Source organism: Gossypium arboreum, chromosome 6 (genome assembly GCF_025698485.1).
Source record: "Gossypium arboreum isolate Shixiya-1 chromosome 6, ASM2569848v2, whole genome shotgun sequence".
In the NCBI taxonomy this organism is placed as follows: Eukaryota; Viridiplantae; Streptophyta; class Magnoliopsida; order Malvales; family Malvaceae; genus Gossypium; species Gossypium arboreum.
The window spans coordinates 10,004,460-10,013,333 of record NC_069075.1 but is presented as its reverse complement, the minus strand read 5'-3'; the positions used below and the strand labels follow the sequence as shown (position 1 = coordinate 10,013,333).

Here is an 8,874-nt window from a genome sequence, read left to right as displayed (position 1 = left end):
GGCAATGAAGCTTGTGCCAACTATACTAAACTAGTTTCTACAATTTGCTGATGTTAACATTCCACTAGCCCGTTCTGTTCGAATGTCTAAGGACAAAATAAACGATGAGCTATACCAAACTACTTAAGATATGGATTGAATCTCTAAAACTGTAATAGCCCGATTTAAGGCCTAGTCGGAACAGTGGTCTCAGGACCACAAATCTGAAGATAAAAAAATTATTTTTATTATTTTTATGAGGTTATAGCACGATTATATTAGTGCATGAAAAATTTGAGAAGTTAATTTTAATGTTTTCAAGCCCGATTGCAAAAAAAGACTAAATCGCATGAAGGCAAAAGTTGCATTTTAGTACCCAAATGTGTTAGGTAGATAGAGAACTTAAATTGGAGGTCCTTAAAGGGAAATTAGACCCTTGTGCAATGGCTTGGCTAGCCATGGGGAGACAAATTGGAGAGAAGGTCAAAGTTAGGTGAGGATTAGGTCATCAATTTTGACTAGTTTTATATTAAACAAAACAAAGGCCATTTCTTCTTTATTTTCTTGTTCTCTACCGATTTTTACCAGCCATAGGAGAGGTTTGAAAGCTTAAAATCTGCAGCAACTTGAAGCACTCATAAGTAAGTGATTTAATGAGTTTTCTTCAAGATTTTCACATTTTTGAGACCCTTGGAGCATGAGCTTCCAAATAAGGGTGATATTTTACAAAATGGTCAAGAGTTTAGGATTTTTCCATAGATGTATTTGTGATAGATTCTGAGTTTTTATGAAGGAATATGAGTCATAGTTGTGTTATAAACAACTTTTATGAAGGGTGTTAGCATAAAAACACCTAAAGGGACTATTTTGCATAAGTTGCAAATTAAGTAATAAATGTGTGAAATAGTGAGAATTTGGGGTTGCTCTAGTAGTAAAAAGAGTTTATTTAGGCTTAAAATATGAAGAAATACGATAAAAATCAAATTTTGAGCATGGGGGTAAAATGGTCATTTTGCTAAAGTCTAGGGGCAAATTGGTCATTTTACCAAAGATGTAAATTTTAGATGGCCTAATTGTGTTTACTGACTGAATAAGTGCATCTTGTTATTATAGATCAAGATTTTCCAAAACCGAGCCTAGATCAGGGCAAAGCCAAGTAATCAGATTAAGCCGATTAGTCAAGTACTTTTTGTTAACCGAGGTAAGTTGTATGTAAATAATACAATTATATTGTTATTGCATGTATTTGATTGTCATTGATTTGATATAGCATGAATTGCTAGAATTTGAACTGAGTATGCATGTTTATGATTGAGAAAGTTGAAAGATTCAGTGAGAACCCCATGAAACAAACCGGATATTCCTGCCATAACATTGGGTTATATGAGGGCCAGTATAAGACCATGTCTGGGACATGGCATCGGCATTGAGACGAGGGCTAGTGTAAGATGTTTCTGGGACATGCATCAGCCACATTATTATAGCTAGTGTAAGACCACGTCTAGGACATGGCATTGGCATAGATATGAGTGCCAGTGTAAGACATGTCTGGGACATGCATCGGCCTCGATGATGATAGCCAGTGTAAGACGTGTCTGGGACATGCATCAGCTAAGTTTCGTGCTAGTGTATGACATGGCTGGGACATGCATCAGCACGTATGCACGAGAGCTAGTGTAAGACCATGTTTGGGACATGGCAGCGACAACTTAACCCATGTTTGAGGCTTATAGAATATCCGGTAGTATTCCAAAAGGTTCAAATTTAAGAGTTAAGAAAGAGATTTAATAAGGAAAGTATGATAATGTTGTAAGTGTTACAGGTACCTATTTGGTATGCATGAGTAATAAGATCGATTAGAAAATATGATTTGAGTTGATGGTAATGAGTAAGTCCAGTTTATACTTACCTTTGAGCTATAAGCATAATTGATAAATGGTAAAGTTTTTGTTGTATATATATTTATATGTAACTTACTAAGTTTTATGCTTACTCTCTTTCCTTTCCATTTTATTTCAGTATTGCCATTTTGCTCGAGGATCCCTTGAAGTTAGAGATATCGATCACACTATCAGCCGTAATACTCGGTATAGTTGGATTTATATTTTTGATTATGGAATGTATAGGGCTAGACTAGGGAGTTGTGTTATTGAGAAATTGTTTATGTATATTGGCTTAAGCTAAAAGCCCTTTATTTTGTATTAAGCCTAGATAATGGCTATTATTCATTTTGGTAAATGTATATGATGTTCCTTCTATGGATGAATTGATGTCTTTTGGGATGGAATTAGCATATTGAAATGATCTTGTGTAGGTTGTGCAAAATGGGTAACAATTAGCTTGGAAGATAGCCTAGTTTGTCCACACGGGTGTGTGTTTAGATCGTGTGTGACACACGGCTCACCCCCATGGGTGTGTGTTATGGCCGTGCGTCCCCCTGAACTTAAACTTTTAAATCAATATTATCCACGGTTAGGTCACACGGGTATGTGCCATAGCCGTGTCTTTAAGTCAGTATTGCCTACGGGAAAGCCACATGGGTGTGCGTCGTGGCTGTGCCCTAAAGTTACTGTTACACACGGGCTGAGGACGTGGGCGTGTCCTGAGTCACACGGGCGTGTGGAACCCTAAGGCATGAATTTTCTCCAACTTTTCTTAAGTTCTCAGTTAAGACTAAATCATCTTGAATGTAGGTTTTGGGCCTCGTAAGACCATTTAAGGAACGAATTTCTTATGAAAGGAAAAGTTTTAAAATTTATCAAAATTTTACGGCCTGGTTTTGAATAGTTGGTTGAGTTAAGTCAGGTAACACCTCGAACCCTCTCCCGGCGTTAGATATGGGCGAGGGGTGTTACAAAAACTCCCACTATCATTAGTCTAAAGTTGCTTGAGTGAAACTCTCAATTGCAACTCAGCACGTATCTTGAACGCTGAAAGCGCCTGCAAAGCATCGAACTTCTTCTGAAGAAAATAAATCCAAAAATACCTTGAATAAGCATCTATAAATGACACATAATATTGATGCCTAAAAGAATCGCATGGGGTTAGTCCCCAGAAGTCAGATACCACAAGTTCTAAAGGGACAGAATAAACAGTAGTGATGGACGAAAAAGGCTACTTATGACTCCTACCAAGAGTACAGGCATCACATAAAGAATAGGTTCTATTACAAGGAATACGAATATTACAATCATAAAGAACCATCACTTGCATGGAGGACAAAATAGATAACCGTTCATCAACTACACATGGAGCTTTAATAGTATAAGCAACAAATAACGCACTTGCAAAAGTGATGTCAGGGAAAAACTGATACAATCCATATTTCCAATTGCCTTGAAGCACCACTCGATGAGTCAGAATGTCTTTGACAAAACACTGATTCAGATAAAATTCAAAAAAGACATGATTATCTTTTGAAAATTTTGACACCGACAAAAGATTTTTAAGCATAGCAAGAACATAAAGAAAATCTTTAAGTAATAGAGGATACTAGGTAGAATCACTCACTACAGACGATGTAGCAATCAGCACATGCATAGATATATTAAAACCAACAGCCTAGGAGAGACTAGAGAAGCCACAATCAAAATAATAAAAAGAGAGGCTAGGGTGCCAAAAATCTGAATGATAGGAAACAGAATTAAAGCCGCTAGAATTAGAATGAGGCAAATGAGCTCTAGCCCAATAATTAGAATTAGGCGAACGAGACCCAACCCATGTACAATTGGACTCATCAGGATCAGTATAGCACATCTACTCAAAATTAGACCTGCGATCCACATTAAAAATCGATCTATTGATCGAAGAGCCCAAACGCGAAACACCTAGGTTTGAGTTGGCATCTGTATCGTCATCTAAGGTAGCCTCATACCTGTAGTAATAATGACAAGCAATATGACCAATTTTATCATAGATCTAACATTGTGGTCGTGATCCACCACCAAATCGACCTTATCCACGACCACGAAAGCGTAGAGGAATCAGCCTTATTAGCCTCCACAAGATTGGCCGAGAGCGAGGCATTAGACAAATGAACTTATTATCGAGCTTTAGCATCAAGTAAGGCACTTGTAATGTCATATAGATCAAAAGGTGCTTGACTCGTCATAATAATTGATATGACATGATCAAATTCAAAGGGAAGACCGTTGAGTATGGTCGATTACTACTCCTTCAAAGACACATGGTGGCTACATCTAGCCAAAGAATCACAAAAATGTTTAGTCTTGGCCAAATATGTCGAGATAGACAAATCGTTTTTCTTAAATGATGAAGAAGATAACGATACCTCATGGCTTTGGTAGTAGATTAAGTGCCAAGAATTCTCGTTAGAGCATCCCATAATTCAAATGATGATTAAGAACTGCCAATCAGCTTATTGTTGAATGACAAGCTTACAACAGACAAAAGCCGTGCTGACAATGCCGAACCCTGTTGCTCATAGTGAGCATATGTCATATTTTCAATAGGAGTACTATCCTCGCCACTAATCAACCGTGGCAGTACGGTAACTGTCCCCTTAACAAATGGAAGTAATCGATAAGTCTTAAGCATAAGCAACACATGTTGTTTCCATGCTAAGAAGTTGCCATCATCCACAAGCATAACCATTTTTGGGTGGCAAATGTAAACAGATTGAACGATTTCCCAATTGATGTATCAGTAGAACCAACGAATGAATCCATTGTTGATGCAACTCTAAAATTTTCTTTACTCTGATAATATGATAAAAACTCGATAAGTAAGAATCTCTACATTCATTCCATCATCAATACAAGGTTTGTGAATATTTATACACAGAAGTTAAAATAAAGACTCAACAGAAGCCAGCTAATCAAATCTAACCAACTTCAGTAGCTTAACTACTTCTAGTTATACGATTACTTATTTAATAAGTTTCAGCTAAGAATCAGCTCTTAACCACCAAAAAATTGTTGAAGATGACATTCAATTAAAAGCAAAACATAATGGGGATCTTGAAACATTATATAATGTACCTTCATTATTTTAACGATGACTACAATAAGAATTTTCCTTCCTACTAGTAATAAGATTTTTTCATTCTGATAAACCAAAAATGTAACATGTTTTAATCCCATGCTTAGCATGTTTTTGGATGATTTATTATATAATTTAGTGAATTTGATTCCTTTAATTTCATGTTTCTATACTTAGGAGAGCATAGAGGAGCAAAAAGAGCATAAAACAAGCCCAAATCAGATAAAACAAGCTACTTTCAGGATCTACAAGGCCTGGCCATTCCCACACGGGCTGAGCACATGCTCGTGGGAGTCATACGGGCTGGCCACACGCCCATGTGCCAGCCCATGTTGATATCGCTCCCTATTGCCCAAACACGCAAAAAAAGCCAATTTTTTAGGGTTTCTGAGCATTCTAAAGTCTATAAATACACACTAGACGATGACCTAAGGGAGGATGCAGAGAAGAACGAAGAAATTACTCAAAGAACTCCGTCGAAATCAACTCAGAAGTAGGATCTCCTTCAAGATTGAAGATCTCCAGTCAACTTCTCTAGAAGTTTTTAGGTTTCTTTATGTTTTGTTGTTTTCCTAATTTTGATATGTTTTCCTCCCAAAGTATGAACTAAATTCCCTAGATACCTAAGGAAGATAAAACCTATGACGGGTCTTGTTATTTAATTTTCTGAATTACACGATAAATACTTGATTTCTTGATCCCAATTATGTGTACTTATTCCATGTTTTAATGTTTTCAGGATATTAATTCATTATTGATGTGCTTAATTCAGTGGAGCAAAAATCCCTGTTTAAGAGTAGATCTGGTATAATTGAGTGGAGTTGCATGCAATCCTAAAAGTAGGTCGGCATAAATCTACCAGATTAGAGTCAAATCTAATAGGGGAATCTATAGATCGAGTTAATACGACAATAGGGGTTTTAATTAGAAAGAGATTTCAATTAATCAACCTAGAGTCAGTTATTTTTACTCTCGAAATATATATTAATATAATTTAGGGATTTCTACGGATCAAGGCAAGTGAATAAATCGTTTAATTCAGATTCAGAATAATAAATGAAGTTTAGGTGGATTCTTTCCTGGGTATTGTATCTGTCATTGGTTTATTCTATTATTTTTTTACTTTATTCTCTGTCGAGTTCTTAATAATTAGTTTAGATAATTTTAGATTAAAAACAAACTTCTTCAATTTATCAGCTAGATAATAGAAAGATAGTAAGTACTAGTACTTTTAATTCTCGTGGATACGATATTCCCGACTCACCATAGCTATACTATTATTCAATAGGTGCGCTTGCCTTTGTCATGATTTTAGTTAGTTAAGTGAATCATCATCAAATTTTTGGCGCCGTTACCGGGAACTAAAATATTAGGAACACTTAATTTTTATTACTTTAGCCATTTTTATTTTTATTGCATTTTATTGTTGTTTTTAACTTAATTTTTGTTTACTAATTTTTCTTTTATTTATTTCTGGCAGGTTCCTTTAGTTTATAACTAGAAGAAACCCACCAGGTCTTCCAGTATTTGACAGTGAAATTGAAAGCACAGCTCGTAGAAACTGTAGAGAAGTGAGGCAGATTCGATAGAATATAGTGGAAGAGTAAGAGGACGTTATAACTATTACTAAGGAGATGGCTGATAATCATAATAATCAGCTACCTCCTGTGGTTGCTGCAAATCCTGTAAATCAGAATCCTGCTCCTCGTACTATGTACGATTATGCCAAGCCCAGTTTAACTGGGGCTGAATCAAGTATTGTTAGACCTGCTATTGCTGCCAATAATTTTGAACTGAAACCTAACACTATTCAAATGATTCAACAGTTTGTTCAGTTTGATGGCTTATAGGACGAAGACCCAAATATTCATTTGGCTAATTTCCTAGAATTCTATGACACTTTTAAGATTAATGGTTTTTCTGATAATGCCATTCACCTTCGGTTATTTCCATTCTCATTAAGAAATAAAGTTAACAGTGGTTGAACTTCTTACCACAAGGTTCTATCACTACATAGGAGCAAATGACAAAAAAATACTTATTAAAGTACTTTCCACTGGCTAAGGCAGCCAAGCTGAGGAATGATATCTCTTCCTTTGTGCAAATGGATTTAAAGACCCTTTATGATGCATGGGAGAGGTATAATGACTTATTGAAAAGGTGCCCTCACTATGGGTTACCTCTATGGCCACAAGTTTAAAATTTTTACAATAGTTTGAAACCCTCAACTAGGCAATTGATCGATGCAGCCGCCGGTGGGACTTTGAATAACAAAACATCTAAAGTGGCTTATGGGTATATAGAGGAGATGTTACTGAATAATTATTAGTGGCAAGTCATGAGAACAAAATCGATGAAAGCAGCCGATGTTTTTAATGTAGATGCGGTCACCATGTTGTCAAATCAGGTGGAACTTTTAAGTAAAAGGATTGATGGTTTATATGGTTCTACGTAGGTACATCCGGTGATGCAGTGCGATACAAATGGAGGAGGGATGAACAATCCAGAATATCTATCCTAAAACCCTAGCACAGAGAACGAACAAGTCAACATATGAGTAACAATTCTAGACCTCAGAATAATCCTTATAGTAACACTTATAATGCAGGTAGGAGGAACCATCTCAATTTCTCGTGGGATGGTCAAGGAAATCAGAGACCACAACCCCTCCAGGCTTCCAACAACAACCATACCAGTAAGAGAAAAAGCTAAACCTTAAGGAGATACTGACGAAGTTTATTTCAGTGTCAGAAACCCGTTTCCAAAACATTGAAACTGCACTTAAAAATCAACAAGCGTCAATTCAAGAACTGGAGAACCAAATAGGTCAGCTTGATAAGCTGATTTCAGAAAGACCACAAGGTAGCTTACCTAGCAACACGAAACTAACCCAAGAGAGTAACTTCATGCAATTACGGTTCGAGACGAAGAAGGGTTAGTTGAACCAGAACCAGAACCAGAACCAGAACCAGAACTAAGGCAAAAAAATGTGGTAAGTCAAGGTAAGGTTGAGGTAAGCCACAACGAACAAAAACTGATAAGTAAGGAGTATAGACCTCGTGTGCCATACCCAAATGCGACATAGAAAGACAATACAAACGAACAATTTGGCAAATTTCTTAAACTTTTAAAAAATTGCATATTAACATACCGTTTATTGAAGCTTTTTCCCAGATGCCAAATTTTGTAAAATTTTTAAAGGAGCTTTTAGCAAACAAGCAGAAGTTAGATGATTCCTCGTACGTAGAGCTAAATGCAGTTTGCTTGTGACAGCCCTAAAACGACCCTAGTCGGAATGTGGTTTCGGGACCACAAAACCGAGGCATAAAAATAATTAATTGTTATATTTTATGCTTACTATGTGTGTGCATGAATATGTGGAAGTTTCATTCTCTAATTTTACCAAATCTATGAGAAATTATTAAATAGGGATGTATATATGAGTCTAAATTCAGGGAAAATTTACGGAATCAGTTTCCGAGTTTTGTAACTCGAGATATGCCTTTTAAAGCTATTAAGGACGCAGCTTTTCCACTTGCACGAAATGTCAAATTGGTCGGTGCTATAAGTGGGTTTGGCTTGTTAACCCCTCGTGTCCCATAACCAAACAACGGCTCGGGTTCGGGTGTTACAATTTTATTGGTATCGAGCACGGTTTAGTCGATTCTAGGACTACCGTGATACGTTTGGGTCTAGCTATACATGCCATATAGTGATAAATTGATAGTGTGGTGATTTACGATATTTTGAATTTGTGTTTAATTATTTGTAATGGATCCCGATCCCAACCGAGCAATAGTTGATGATGTGGAGAGTGTGGCGCCTACTCCCTTTACAAGGGACAATACACGGACTCTCAACCTATTGCTAGCAATCCGAATGATGAGGCTAAGC

General features: G+C 36.6%; 1 non-coding gene across 1 annotated transcript; it reads right to left on the bottom strand.

The window, feature by feature from the left end:
* Window positions 1-7,051: 7,051 nt before the first annotated feature.
* LOC128294631 (small nucleolar RNA R71) lies at window positions 7,052-7,158 on the bottom strand. The gene has a single exon (XR_008284939.1). It is a non-coding gene; the product is annotated as a small nucleolar RNA R71 (small nucleolar RNA).
* Window positions 7,159-8,874: the final 1,716 nt, after the last annotated feature.